This window comes from Zerene cesonia, chromosome 1 (assembly GCF_012273895.1).
Source record: "Zerene cesonia ecotype Mississippi chromosome 1, Zerene_cesonia_1.1, whole genome shotgun sequence".
NCBI classification, from domain to species: Eukaryota; Metazoa; Arthropoda; class Insecta; order Lepidoptera; family Pieridae; genus Zerene; species Zerene cesonia.
Window position 1 is genome coordinate 7,662,576 of NC_052102.1, and position 13,348 is coordinate 7,675,923.

General features: G+C 30.3%; 1 protein-coding gene across 1 annotated transcript in view; it reads left to right on the forward strand.

Annotated features, from left to right (window-relative positions):
- Nucleotides 1-10,293: 10,293 nt before the first annotated feature.
- Nucleotides 10,294-13,348, forward strand: part of LOC119840374 — a 16,466-nt gene continuing 13,411 nt past the window's right edge. Inside the window, exon 1 of the mRNA XM_038366969.1 lies at nucleotides 10,294-10,450. The gene's annotated coding sequence lies outside the window, so the exon portion shown is untranslated. The remainder of the gene's footprint in view (nucleotides 10,451-13,348) is intronic.

The window sequence follows — 13,348 nt, forward strand, 5'->3', positions numbered from 1 at the left end:
ACTAAAAAAAAGTATGTCTTATTTTAAGAAAATTATACTTTAATTATACTGTTATACGCAAAATGTCCGCAAATAAATATTAATTGTTCATAGTATCACTTCGTTTAGGCATGTACTTTTATGTAATTACTAGTGTCCAGAGATGCGGTAAGTAGGTCCGATTGATTTTTTTTATCTATAGACTTACTGGCAAAATATGAATCGAAAAATTTTGACAAGTAGCTAACAATATACATCGTTGATAAATAACAATGAAACAATGCAATGCACTATTTTGTTTTGAAGACAATAGATCTATTTTTTCTATTGTTAATAACATACTGTTACAAATTTACTTAAATAATTTGATTGAATTTAAGTGTACCCAAACATTCAGGATTATTAAAAATGTAATTACTTTAATTAGTAATAGTAGTAAAAAATACCATTTACGTATGCCTATATCAAGTGTTTCAAATATGCAAAGTAAGTATCATCTGAGCATCCGATATCGAGATTACCTACACATTAATAAACATCGTGCATTGACTGAGGTCTCATTTACATTAAGTTACATTAAAATAGTTTTATACCTGTCTGCATGTACTTGCATATAGATCGTCGTTTGTAATAATTAAATCAGATGGCCACATTCGGTCATGTATAATGATCAGAGACTCGGTCACGACCCCTTCGATTGACTGACCTTTGCTATAACATTATCCGTCTCATTTTATTCAGCGAAGCAAAAATTTTACGCAATATTCCGTTCCCTGACCCTGTGAGTGATAGGCACACTATTTCGATCCTTTTTTGTTTCAGATATTTAATAAGGTCGCCAACTATACCTACGCGGTATCAAACGTATATTATTATTTATTATGCAATAGGTACGAAAAAATTCATTCTTATTCTGTTTTTTTTTGTCGTTAATTACTCGAATATTTGATTTTATCGAATTCCCATGTTTGGTCGAATTTCGAATTGATTTATAATTTTTCATCTCTCACTATGTAGCTTACGAATAAACAAAATATGTACTCAAATAATGCAGAGCAACCTTACGAGTTAAAAATTACCTTGTAGCAATTGCAAAGACCTCACTAAATCGCGAATAAAACAGTACCAAACCTGAAAACATTGTCATCGAGATCATTTAGACGATCTAACAAACCGGTGCAGATGTTCAATGATAATTATGCTAAGGTTAGCGCAATTATTGTCATACTTGTAGTCCTGTGACAATCGCTACGTGGGTTGACTGTATTTAGTGCCGCGTACATTGTTTTGTTATTTCTATTTGCTAATTATATTTCTATGTACCTATACTTAATAGTAATGAGTAAGTTTACGAATTAAAAGTTGAAAAGTTAAGATTAATTACCGTGGTTATGTTAAAAAAATAAACTATTTGAACATAAACTGAATTTTTAAATAATCCACCTAAACGTAATGCAGATGTGTAATATATATGAAAGATGAGATTCAATAAATGATTAATTAAAATTATTTTATTGATGCGGCCGGAACATTCATTCTGATGGAATTTTATGTTCCGTAGATCGATAAAATATTGAACAGACCATCATTATACCGTAATAAAATAAGACAAATTAATCCCAATTTTGAAATTTCCTTTGCCAAATCAGCTACCACCACGGACTTTTTCATCGTGGTAGTCGAGCATGCTTCTGCACGAATTAAACTAGCTCACACAGTGGAAGTCCTACATCCCCAAAAAAAAGGGGTGAAATAATAGCATGCATTGTCTTTCGTACAGTGGGGGAGCCGGAGGCCCATTTCCTTTTTTTCACCCTTCTTTTTTCTATCCTTTTCTTATCCCCTAGCCATTAAAAACGGACAGCGCAGTCGTAGAGGTCTGAGCCTCTGCGCATGTTCATAGCATAAGCTCAGTAGCCTACTATGTTGAGATAAAAAAACCTTCTACGAAATCATTAATTCAAGAAATAATTGCTCCAGCAATCCTCTGTTCACCAATAAACCAGTTTATATAATCGTATCTATTGTATAGGTATATGTATTATAAGATTATATAATTATAGATTAACATGCCTCAAAACAGGCCTATGTCCAGCATTATACGGAGAAAAGCTGAAGAGGGAGAGAGAGAGAGAGAAATATCAGATTCCGTCACATATTTTCCTTTTATTTCAAGTAAGTAACTAACATTTATATGTATATTTGCCACTTGGACAGAGTTTCGAAGTTATTCTTTTCCTTCGCGTGAGGTATTCGCAATGGTATGCATACATACATGACGCGTTGCTTGATCCCGTATGTCTACAAACAATCATATTCTCACGACGCAGATTTGAATCACAAAACAATAGACGGTGCCGTTTGGCAATTGTCTTTTTTAGGGTTCCATGCTTAATGAGTAAAATGGCAGCTGGCAACTTCGTCGGTCTGTCCGTCCGTCTGTCGCCAAGCTCAAAAATATCTTCCACCGTGATAGAAAGTCGAATTTTCAATGGTGAATCTCGATGTTAGCCTGAAGGGATACTATATCTTAGCATTAACGCGTGCGTGAACTAAAGGTTCACCCTGGTAGCGACAAATTCAAGGGATTCCCCTCTTGACGGGGACCATGAAACCTCGGCATGGGCTGTCCATTTATCCATTATGCAAATGGAGGAGGCCGAAAGGGAAAATTACTGTTGGCGCTATAACAACAGATAATAAAAAATCGAGGTTGAGCAATGCTTAGCACAGTCATAATTTGTACGGATAATGAATTTTTTTTTTGCAGTTGCTCTTAAGCTTTTTAGATTTAGCTTTTTTAAATACGGAACCCTTTGTGCCGCGAGTTCGACACCCACTTAATAATTTTTTTATTGAATAAGCTAAATCAACAAAGAGACAATGATTGTATGATACTAACTTTTTATAGAAATTACAAAAGAATTTCTATTATTAATTGAGGATATCCTTCTATTTATAATAATTATTATTGACATTTAAGCTTTTTATATGGTGCTAACTGGAAATGTTCATAATATTAACTGCCTGCTTATGTAAAAATAAATAGATAATTTTACTTTCTTTGTTGGTTTTGTTTATTTTGATTATCATTGCACTATTCTTTATCTCGCCGTGAAAGGTTATTTGTAAACTAAAACTGTCGTATAATTAAGTTTTCATTTTGTATCAGTTTAAACAAAAGCATGTATTATATAGTTTTCCTTATCTTGAAAACTCATCTTCACCAAATAATTTCAATAGTACATTGTCATTGTATATGAAGTCTACTTACTGGTTACACGAGACGACGAGTACGAAGAATACGTATTAAGTGTATTAAGCTTTCCACGGCTTCTGCCGCGTAGTAAAAAGAAATACCTACATGGGAATTAGAACTCATATCGTTTAAACGCTCCATTGTGACGTAAAGAAGGACAAATAAACTAATGTGAATTGGACACATTCCCATTGAAAATATTAGTAAGGGTTTAATCGATTTTGGAAATGCCTTGATTTGCCTTGCCTTGAATCTGGAGGCTGAAAGCAAGACTCAAGCATTTAGTTGTTGCACTGAGGACCAAATAGTTATTTAAATGAGCAATTTTTTTTAATTTATTTTTAATCATTAATTCACCGGGCCTTATACATTTCGTTAATGTTAGCCCCATTGTAACAAACACCCTTACTAATTAAATGCTATCTAGATTAAGATAAACCGTCCGTCAACTATACATTCTGGCTACCGCACAAAAGTTTCACAAAATATCAAAGCAAACCTTTGCACCAACATTAAGAGCCCCAAAACGAGTCAATTTCACGCTTCCGAAGTGTAATACCTTTTTTATCAAACGCTTTTATATTTATAGGGGCCCTTTCCTCTATAATAAGCTTATTAAAAGATTAAATGTTAATATAGTAAATGCATCGATATATATTTTCAAAAAGAGATTAGAACAACTTTTACTTAATTTAAATTATAGTGAAACTGAAGCATTGCTAGTCAATGAAAAATAAAATACACACTCTCACACACACAAACACACACACACACACACACACACACACACATCCACTGGAGTTTGATAAATATCTTACTTTTGTTTTTAATTTAACTTTTATTTATATATTTCTTACACTACAATGTATAGCTTATAATCTTTAGAAATTAAAAAAAAAATCTGTAACATCGGAAGAGACTAGTTGCCCACAACACAGGGGATCCTAGTGTGGGAACTAGTGTATCTTTATACAGTGCCAACTATTCATATACTATTTCTTTTGATTGTATTTGATTGTATTGTTTAAATATGGAAATAAATAAATCATTTCAAATTTCAAATAAAAACGAAATTTCAACAAAAGCGTTTTCTTCATCCAAACCAAAAAATAACAAAAATACAACGTGAAAGTCTAAAAACTTGCTTCATAGACAGATAGAAAAGATCTTACCAGCCTATAAATCAATCCTGGCAGTTAAATTTACTATAATGCCACGGACATAATATATACCTACCAATGTAACATACAACTTCGCGTACCTTTTTTATTATAAATATTGAAGTAATAAATGGTTAGAGCATTGTAACAGGCTTATGTTTTTACAGAGAATACCATATAAAAAATACCCGCGTATAATTTTTATTAATACTTTTTTTCGCAAATCGTATAATAGTTCTCATTTTTTATCGGATTTATTTTACTTGCTCAGTAAATATTCAATACAAACTGTCTATACATTTTTTATGAGCTAAGTCACTAATCACTTAGTCGATGATTAGGTGCGAAAGAAAAAATATACATAGTAATTGATACACATTTAATACTAAATAGGTTAGATTCAAAGCGCTGAACTTCTTTTTTTCATTCTACATTTAAAAAGTGTAGGATATAAAAGCTTTTTTTAATTCATGCGGACTTGACTGTATACTGATACCACCTGATACATAATACGTCACACTATTGCGTAATGATTTTGGCGTGGTACTCTTTGACACAGAATAAATAATAGTAAGTGTGTCTAGTTGCAATTTTCCTGGCACAGACACACCAATACTGCATAGCACAGCGTGGTTGACTATTAGCATACAATCCTTATGTACCTTCTGCATAACAATGTTTGTTTCGATGTTTAATATTCTTTTAATTACAATAAACGGGTAGCTGCAAATATTTAAGACTGAGTGTATAAATATTCTTTATTCGAACCGCAAGGGATTGGAACATGCTTCCTGAGTTTGTGTTTCCCGACGAGTACAATCCGGAGGTCTTCAAGAGTAGAGTAAACCGTACCTTAGGTACCTTCTAGGAAAGCGCGTTCCAGCCTAGATCACATGTCAGCTTAGCATCAGGCGAGATCGTGGTCAAGCGCTGTCCTATTAAAGATAAAAAAAAAATAATAAATTATTTTTATTAGGCTACTATTGGAGATAATTGGTGTTTAATATGCAAATAAAAAATACCTCTATTTTTTACTTATTTAACTAAAGACTATCGCCTACAATATCTACTCAAAATATGCAACTCACGAAATATCCTTTAAATAACTGTTATGTTACAACCTTGTGTCTAAAAATTTCTTTGTAAAGTTCAAAAACAGTAGGCTCGAAGAATCACAATACTTTATTATGCATTTAATCTTTATTTAATCTCACGTTTAACGATAATATTATTTATTTAGACATTATATTTGCATTGAGTAAAATAACCGTTTGATTTTTTACTGAGAAGACATTAAGAACCGGAGATCCGCGTCTTTCGCGTTAGATCCGTTTGCTTTATACGAATTCTTCATTGAATAATGATTTAACATAAACCATAATTATAAACATAACTACATACGTGAAACACGTAATATTTAATAGACTTAGTACGTAATACGTATAAGAAGTCTTGTTAACGTTTTTATATGATTTCGTATTATGCAATTTATTTGGTATTATACAAAGTTTATATTATATACACAAATTCAAACGTTATCTTATTATCTTAAATCTCAATGATTCACAGTTAGTTATGGTTGGTAAAGGCGACTATATAAATGTTATGAAAGTTAATATGACAGCACCCACGCTTGCCTAAAAATGGTCTATATGTTATGGGTTTTAAGTTTTAACATATTAATATTAGGCAACCATTATGCTTTGCATCACTAATTTATATTTGAAGCTAAGATTTCGTTCACATAAGTCACAATTATAACAAACCAAAGTAGGTAGTAATACATGAGGACTTTACTAAATATTTATTAAATAACAACTAATTGAAAAATAAGAAAACATTCCTTAACTTCATAGGTATCATTGAACTGATTTATTTCATACTGCTGCGCCCCACGGTTTCACCCGCGTATTTCCTCGCATAGGAATATCGGGATAAAATGTTGCCTATATGTTATTCCACTTGTCCAGCTATCTACGTACCAAATTTCATTGCAATCGGTTCAGTAGTTTTTACGTGAAAGAGTAACAAACACACACATATCCTTACAAACCTTCGCATTTATAATATTAGTAAGATTATATGATGAAAATGCAAAGTGGTCAGTATATTTTATATTTATGTATCTATACTCTGCTCTACTCATCGATGCGTAAGGACGACCCGTCCGAGTAAATTATGAATTGCATAAATGTATTCAGTTTAATTGCTGTGTATTGAGATCATCAGCTATTTGAGATCAGGCAATCGATATTATGATGTTATAAGCTGTTATCCCTGAAAGCAATACAATCTCTTCCTCAAATAATAACGAAAATGACGAAAAAAATCCGTTTTTTATGAAAGTATGTAATTGTTTCCTTTTGAAAGTAAGTGCTCTAATAAGCTTTATCATGAAGCTTTTAACTTTTACGGAAGTTTTAACGTTACGACTATAATGAAGTCTCGCAAAATTTGGGCTTAAGTATATCTTTTATTTCTTGTTATGCCACCATCTGAGCTGGTGGTTCTCACCTGACCTGATTAACTGGTCTGGCTAACACCACCACTGAAAAACTTCTAGATAAAGAAAGATAAGGGATAAAGAAATAAATGGAAAGGTGAGGAGAAAGATACGGACCTATTACTCCCCTCTCTGAATGAAATACAGTTAACATTCGTATGCCTGTATGTATAAATGCGTGCCGAACGTTGATTTTTAATTTGTATTACAATTTGTTGTCCGTTAACAAAAAAAGAGAAAATGAATATTTCTTTTCTATTAAAATGAAGAAAAAGAATGGGCTATATCACCTGTTACCGTCTTTTACGCAAAATTCTGTTAAAAAAAATATGATTACAATACTCGATTACGTTATAAGTGATACTTTTAAAATAAATTTATAATTTCGTCTGAACATCCAGATTGCGTTTTTCGCTGATAGAACCTATAATTTTCAAAAGAGTTCAGGGCCAATAGCAGCTACACAAACATCAAATTGTATCGAATTCGTGAGGCTAAAGTCGTAATGACTCACTTAAATCTTAAGGCCGTGATGTTACGGAGAAACATTAAAAAGCTATATGAATATTTATACTTTTTAGTACCATAAAAAAGCAAATGAGATCATTTGGATAAGGTTCTTCAATATCTACCTAATTAACTGTGTGTCCCACCTTACTTTTGTATTAAAATAGACGTTATTATGAATATTATAAGAAATGTTCTAATATATATTATGCTAGATAAAGAATAGCCCGGTTGCAATAATATTTTCCCAATCTTACTCATATGCGATGATATTCGTTGAGCTTTGAATATGTTTTATCTTTATTTTTGCATCCCAAAATATATAGTTTATTTCTTTCTTCATTATTCTGACTAAAGTTCATTGAATTTGTTGGCTTCGGGCTCAACATCGATCTTTTATAACTGCTACAATGGTTTACTCTGCTTGGTTGATTTTGTTGATATCAATAATAATACCAACTGTTGTATTTGTATTTTATATTATTTTTAGCGAATAAATACAATGACCTAAACACAATTAATAACGATTATCTCAACCCTTACTTGCATATGTCAAGCTCTATAGGAAATGTCGAATATCTAGAGCAGTGAGCTAATCACTGAGTCAGTGCTCAGTTCCTTCTAATATACTATATTATATGAGAGAATATGTGTACAATTGAATATTTTGTGGGAATTTACTTGTCACTAGTAATATTATTTTGTTAGTTTTTTTCCTACAATACTTTTAAACTAACGACGAACAAGACGAGCCGATGAGGACCTTTATTCTACAATTTATTATAAAATACCAAGAACTTATTGTTTATGATAAAAAATATCGATACATCTTCATTATGATAGCTTTGCGTGAATAAATATTCAGTATCAACGACTACAACTCTGTAATATATTAAGATGATCGATTAACATTAAACCTATTAATCTTTCCTTGCATTAATTAAAAGGTAGAGTAACAGATTTATTATATTGTCACTTTTTGTATAAAATATAGCTCTCAAGCGCGTGTTGGTGAAAATCGTTGAAGATTTCGCTGTAAGGGTGACTTTTTGTTTCACACTAGTGCGCTGCTTTTTAAAAACGTTAATATAACAAAATATTAATGTGTTTAATGCTTAACAGTTTTCTAAAAAGTTTTTCAGTTTTTCGTCCTTTGTGTTTAATAAACTTTTTTATTTTACAGCTATACTACATATTTATATATACACTATTGCACATTTCAAAAACTTTTTCGTTTTACGATTTCTCTTTTATAGGTTGTTTCATAATATTTAATTTATCAATAAGTTTTAACGATTGATAAATAAAAACAATCATTATAAATACCGTTATTGAAACCTAATATTTTCAATTCACATTCCATACTAATATTATAAAGCTGAAGATTTTGTTTGTTGGTTTGATCGCACTAATCTCAGGAACTACTGGTACGATTTGAAAAATTATTTCAGTGTTAGACAGCCGATTTACTGAAGAAAGCTATAGGCTATATATGTATTTTCAATATAAATTCATAATATCGACGAACGATCGACAGGTTTTTGTCCCTTTACGACGGAACACTAATATTTATGAAACTTTTAAACTCAATTACACACACTAACATTGTCGGCTCGCTGATTAACGATAACAGTATAAATATAATTTACTAGACTTCTGACTGCAACCCGTAACGTTTCAAAATCCAAACTTTATAGAACTAATCCAAATTTTTTTAAATTACGAAGACAGCAAAATACTTATGTGTGCAGATTTACATATACGAATGTTGCAGGATGGCCTACTATAAATATGTTTTATTTGCGTGAGAAAATCGCTCATCAACGTAATAATACTAGTATGGTATTATGTTATCTGTGGTAATAATAACGATTTTGACAAGCATGGTATAATTTCTATTTAAGGTCACTGTCATATATCATAGGCTGTATATCTCATCATCATCATATATCATCTGTAAAATAAATAAAGCATGAGCTTTATTTTTTTTAATCAGTTAAACACAGTGGCCAGTATATTAATTTTTTACACGATATTTTGAAGAATAAAATTAATGAAATGAACTTATCATCGCATTTATTTTGCGAATGCTTAAAACGTAACTTAAAAAGAATTAATTTTCCATGTGTATGCGTCTTATATGTTTACTCCATATGTATATGTATGTACAAAACGATACCTTAATTATAATATGATTAAGTTTAACACATTTAAAGTTTGTTGTCTGATCTTAATCATGAAATGGATTGCGTTATACATTATTCAAATTGCTTGCATCAAAAAATGAAAACAATGCTGTCAATTTTTATGTACAATAAAATATATATATATATATATATATATTGATCATTTCACTTTCATTTGCTTTTACATGTTCTTATGCCGTGATTTATTATGTTATTTGAAGTTTACCGAAAATTTGTGATAGTCAGGCGCTTATAAACAAATGTAAGGCTTTATAAAAAATATTATTTATAAAATTCTACACCAATATGTAATATTGTTATTATTAATTTTCAATACTAAGAATAAGTAATTCAAAAAGTACTAAATACACAAATAAGTTATTCTCATTGGTGATAAAGAAATATAATTTAATAATCAATATTCTATAATCTGTGATTAACGTATCTGTACACTGTAATCGCGAGTATAAGCAATCGGTAACTTCAGATTCGAACCTTTATATTAACCGACTAAAGAAAAATATACCTATGTTAAAAAATACAACTCCAAACACTTGAACGAGCGTAACGCATTCATGCTTTCGCATTAGAGCATTTAGTTTCATTCAACTCCTACCTCTAGGGACTGCTACTGTAATGCATGTTTGCTGAAAATTTAGATGCCGCTTAATTATATAGTGTTATCGATGACCAGAGGTCAGATTTTGTTGGTGTGTGAGCGTCGCGCCGTCCCCACACCATCACGTGCGCATCCCCGCTACGTTCACTATAAAAGTCATCGTCAAAACCTGCTGCGTGCTATTACAAAAGTGCCTGTGTGTGTCCCGCCATCATATTTACTTTATCAAATTACAAGGTAAGTTTTACGATTAAGGATAATGAGGGATGAAACGGGAGGCGAGGATGATTGCATGTATTGAGATAACAAACGAAATAGAGCATTATTATTAATATAGAAGCTTTTATGGTCAAAGCTATGGTAAAGCTTTACGTGATGAAAGTAATTAAAATAAATAATAATTGATTATTTTTTCTATGATTATCATACTCTATAGAAATGTAGAAATGAGAATTTTATGATCTGTGTTTTGCGTTTTTTAAACTTAATTCATACGTAGACCACTAAATAAGTTAAAACTGATGATATCGACCACAGTCCTAAAAATTGTGGTAGTATGTGCAGATTAAATGAAAATCGTACTGTATGTGTGTCAAGCCAAATTGCGCCACTGTCTTGCTGAAATAATAAAGCCCTTTTCTTGGTGGTTTCCATAATATTCACATGCAACGTATATGTTTTTAGTCGTATACGTTTTTATTTTGCTATTTATTTATGTTTTATACAATATTTATATATACTTACTTATAGTAAAATATAATTTTGTAAGTAGAATGGTGTTATTTGATTAATTTTTTGTTATTGATATGTAAATACACCATTTATTTTGAAATTAAATGTTATAATTTTCTGTGTTTAAATTATCTGTATGAAATTAGTCTCAGTGGTCAATATTTAATCAAAGTCAAATTTCATAATACTTCGAAGGTCCATTGATCTTATACTCGATGTATACTTTCAAATACCTATATGACATAAAATTAAGTAATGTAACGTTTTTAAACTTAGAAACCGGTCGCGATTTGATACTAATAAAATGATTATGACTGACCTTGGCTCTTAAAATTAATTCAGTTATTAAAAAATATAGGTATTTATCTATATTAAAAAACATAATTTTAATAAGTTTATAATATGCGTGAGAATGATGGAGGAATTCTTAATTTTATGTAATTAAGATACTCGTACAAACATACTTATTTGCATTTGGTTAAAAATAGAGAAGCCCGGCGAGATATATATGATTTTCTCATTTTTGAAAAGTCATTGAACTGATTGATCCTAGCTAATTCTTCTTCGTATTCATTATATTCATATTGCAGCTTTTTCCTTTGTTTCTAATACAAGTAAAGAATTTGAACGAATAATGAATAAGTTATTCTAGAATAATAGATATGTAATCTTACAAACTTTATTCGTATTCATAAAAGTAAATTGGTCTAGGTCAATAATAATTGTCATTGGAATAAATTATATTGATAAAATTAAAAAAGGAATATGTAATTTTTGGCAGTTTTTGTTGAATTATTTTTCGGTTCCTAACAACCATTGACCTCACCTACGTTGACTTGGACCACTTTCGTTTAATCCAGAACCACTTTCAAATGTGTTTGGTTATGTGAGGAATTTATACAAGATCGTTGTTTAATTCAATTTTCTCTTATTGAAACATATCAATTTTAGTGAAAAATATCGACATTTATAACACACTGTACTGTCATAAATATCAATGAAAATGCCATGGATTTTTCGCTTTATTGCATGATTTAAATATTAGACGATACATTATACAATCAAATAAAAGATTCTTAGCTATTTTTTTTTTTTATTTTGATATAATGTAATGTAAACACAGCTACAATGCTTTCATAATGAGTGAATTTCGATTGTTAAAAATGTGAAATTACATTTTTTGTACTGGTGTTACATAGCAAGCGAGAAATAGAATAATCTTACGACTTATCAATTTAATTGTACGTTGTCCCTTTATATACCACTTCAACCTGGACAATATAACATACTTGCTTTTAAATCGTAATAAAAGTCGTGTATGACAGATGCGAAATGTAATATGCAAAATGACACAACTCACCATAAAAACCTGGTCTTTAATCCTTAGTCTGAGTTAATTTATCAAAAAGTATTATATTTTAAACTATTAGCAAGAGAAATTTATAAACGTATATTGATATCCTAACATGACTGATGACCGTTTATTTTTAAATATGATAAATTTAAAACGAAGGAGAAAAATGCATATCAAGTTATAAGAGATAATTTTAACCTAAAAGTATTTCTCATTTGTATCTGATACATTAGGCATACACCAGGTCAAACGTTAAGCAATGGTTCAAGGGTACTACGAAACTATAAATGAGCACATTATTTCTGTTCTATTCTTATTGTATAATCTGTGGAATTTGTTCAGAGACGCTATTGTGCCAGAGCTTTATAATAGATGTAGAGATACGTATGAGTCTTCATTCAAAACGACCTTGTAATTACAATAGAAATAATGTGACTTCATTGTATGTGTACTTAAGCTGCAATTTAAAAGCACGAATTAAATTAGTTTGGACTGCTCTGTGAGATTCGCCAAAACATTTATAACGGTAATAATTATGTGCGAGAGCGTTTATTTTATAACATAAGCAAATTTGAAGCGGGGTCGTAGATGTGTGCATTCAATATTTATTAGATTTTTTTTCATTCAATATTTTATCATACTTTTTGCGTAGTGCTGATAATTATATATAAACTATTTGTACTTCCTTAATTAGAGCCAATATTAAGTATATTTTTTTATTGACGAGTTGACGTTGACGAGTTATTGACGATCAGTATATAATAATTAAAACAGGGCCTGATATTTCATTCTGGATAATTTTTTATTCATATAAATATCAATGTTTATTTCAAAAACAACATATAGGAATATAATCAAAGAAGTATTTATGCACTTAATTTAATTTATATATATATATATATATATATATATATCTCTCTCTTTATATAAATAATATATGCCAGCATAAATAGACGGAAACTAATAAAATGCCCTTAATTATTAAATAAAATATAATCTTTTTGGCCACTTCGCTTATAGACTCGAAAACGAAATATAAAAGCTAATTA